We start from the raw sequence: 3,219 nt of genomic DNA, 5'->3' as shown, positions 1-3,219 counted from the left end.
CAACCTGGATTGTATCTGTTGCTTGAAAGGTCATAATTATTCTACTATTGTTGGTTTTGCTGCTGAGGGGGTCTATTATAAATGTTTGCAGCATAAGCTTCAGGTTGCTCATTGACTCCAGATTGCTGCAAAGAAGGACAGAGATCTGTATGGTGATATGCAGAAGAACATAAACCACAAACTCTTGCAACAGGTGCAAATTTCTAATTCATGGCAAGTTCAGTTACTAGGTTGACCAAGGCATCAAGTTTTCCCTTAAGCTTTTTATTTTCAGTTGATGAAGATGAATCTGTGGCCACCTCATGGACTCCTCTAAGGACAATAGCATCATTTATTGCACTGAATTGTTGGGAGTTGGAAGCCATCTTCTCAATCAAATTCCTAGCCTCAACAGGAGTCATATCACGAAGGGCTCCACCACTGACAACATCAATCATACTCCTCTCCATGTTGCTAAGTCCCTCATAGAAATATTGAAGAAGGAGTTGCTCAGAAATCTGGTGGTGAGGGCAGCTTGCACACAATTTCTTGAATCTTTCCCAGTACTCATACAAGCTCTCTCCACTAAGTTGCCTGATGCCTGAAATGTCTTTTCTGATGGCAGTGGTCCTAGATGCAGGGATGAATTTCTCCAAGAACACCCTCTTAAGGTCATCCCAACTGAAAATGGACCTGGGAGCAAGGTAGTATAGCCAATCTTTTGCCACTCCCTCCAGAGAATGAGGAAAAGCCTTTAGAAAGATATGATCTTCTTGGACATCAGGGGGCTTCGTGGTGAAAAAAACAATATGGAACTCCTTAAGATGCTTATGAGGATCTTCACCGGCAAGACCATGAAACTTGGGCAGCAAATGTATTAGTCCAGTCTTGAGAACATATGGAACACCCTCATCAGGATATTGAATGCACAAGCTTTCATAAGTGAAATCAGGTGCAACCATCTCCCTAAGATTCCTCTCACGAGGTGGAGGTTGAGCCACGTTCTCAGTATGAAAATTAGTAGTCGAATGCTCAAAATCATAATATTCAGAATCACCAGCAACAAAATACTCTGAATGCTCAAAATGCTCACAATGCTCAAAATGCACAGAATTATCAGGATGCACACTATGCCTAACTAATCTATGAAAGGTTCTATCTATTTCAAGATCAAAGGGTTGTAAATTACCTGGATTGCCCCTAGTCATGCACTATATGCAGCAAATAATGTGTTCTCAAACAAGCACTAGGGGAGGGTTAAAACTACAACTATAGTCAAATGATATCCAAATGAGTTGGAATTTTGTTAGTAACACCCTAAAATCATGAAAATATAGCACAAAAAATTTCAAACAAAAATTCAAAGTCTAACTATGAAAACTACCTAAGCAAAGTTTAGAAAAATAAGACAATAATACTTGAAAAATAAATAAAAAAACTTAGTAAATGGCTGATTTTTCAAGTTTAAAACGGCATTGGACCTTTAGTCGACTGCCATGGCATGGGAAATTTTCTTCTACCCCAAATGCATATATAATAATAGTCGTTCTGATACTCGGAGCAAAAGTTATGGCCGTTTTAAGTATTGCTAAAAACAAGTTCCCAAATTTTTTGTCTCTCTCAAATACTGCCACACCAAGTGCTCCTGGTATTTTTCACACAAAATATGGATCAAAAGAAACTACCACACAAAAAATCAGCCAAAAATAACAACTTTAACTATCAAAACAAAAGTCGCCAATTAAATTGCAAAATCAGTTGCTAATCACTGTTCACAACAAACATAAAACTAAAACAGTCGCTAAACAGGGGACGCGACTGAAATGCAAAATAGAACGCTACACAAAACAAAACAACACACACTCATAACCTAAACGACAGAGCGACACACAAAAAAAAACAAAACACTATTATGAACCTTTGGCCCATTGCCCCCCGGCAACGGTGCCAAATTTGATTGAGGTCGTACCCGAATCAAATAAATATTAAAAATGCAATATCTAGGAAGTGATCCTAGGTCATCTCCCAACGAGTAATGGTCAACCAAACGTTCATAACAGATAGTAATAAAATAGTAACGAATTGGGGGGGGGTGTTTGTTTTTGTAAATTAAACAACGAGTAAATTTGAATTAGAAAATATCAGAATTAAACTGTGAATATTTACTTTCAATTCATATTTGTTTTCTTCTTGAACTGGATAACCGCTGTTTCTGTTAGTGTTTTGTATGTATAGAATCTCCTTCAGGTAGCCTAGTTATTCCGAAGAAATACAATCTCCTACCGCTGTATCATGAAGATTGTTATCTCTATTCCACTAATAAATTGTGATTTTGCTGGAGGAGAACATTCAGGATAGTTGTTATTTCTATTCTATAAATAAATCCGACTGGAGACAGGAGTTGACCATGTACAATTATCATGAGAAAAGAAGAGCTAATGATCTTGAAAGTGTATTGGCAGACTTAATAACATATCAAGCTAGCTCTAAAGGTGATTGCTATTCAATGCAACAGCAGGAAACTCAATTTGAAATGGACTATTCTTTTGCATATTATCAATGGGAGTCAGAATGGTAACCTTATTATCACAATGAAGTTGAAGGAAGAAGAGGATCAACTGGTACAGATTCTAATAAGTCGTAAAGCTACTATTGGTTGGCACATCTCTGATTTAAAAGGAATCAGTCCATCATATTGTATGCACAACATCAATTTGGAAGCTGATTACGAGCCCGTGAGACAACCTTAGAGAAGATTGAATCCTATAATGAAAGAAGAAGTAAGAAAAGAAGTTCTCAAGTTGCTAGAGGCAGGGCTCATCTATCCAATTTCGGACAGTTCATGGGTTAGTCCTGTTCAAGTTGTCCCGAAAAAAGGAGGTATGACAGTGGTCAAGAATGATAGAGATGAGCTAATTCCTAGAAGAACAGTCACCGGATGGAGAATGTGTATTGATTATAGGAAGCTCAATGAAGCCACAAGGAAAGACCATTACTCGCTTCCCTTCATGGACCAAATGCTTGAGAGACTTACAGGGCAATCTTTCTACTATTTCTTGGATGGATACTCGGGCTACAATCAGATTGCAGTAGATCCTCAGGACCAAGAAAAGACAGCTTTCACATGCCGCTTCACTGTATTTGCTAATCGCAACATGCCATTCGGTTTATGTAATGCCTCAGCTACTTTCCATAGATGTATGATGACAATTTTTGCTGACATGGTAGAGAAATGTATTG

At 38.0% G+C, this 3,219-nt stretch overlaps 1 non-coding gene across 1 annotated transcript; it reads left to right on the top strand.

The window, feature by feature from the left end:
* Positions 1–495: 495 nt before the first annotated feature.
* On the top strand, positions 496–602 carry LOC114391357. Its single transcript, XR_003662147.1, has one exon. It is a non-coding gene; the product is annotated as a small nucleolar RNA R71 (small nucleolar RNA).
* Positions 603–3,219: the final 2,617 nt, after the last annotated feature.

The sequence above is a fragment of the Glycine soja genome, chromosome 16 (genome assembly GCF_004193775.1).
Source record: "Glycine soja cultivar W05 chromosome 16, ASM419377v2, whole genome shotgun sequence".
Taxonomy (NCBI): domain Eukaryota; kingdom Viridiplantae; phylum Streptophyta; class Magnoliopsida; order Fabales; family Fabaceae; genus Glycine; species Glycine soja.
Note: the sequence above shows the minus strand (reverse complement) of the source record. Positions and strands in the feature narration are given on the sequence as shown.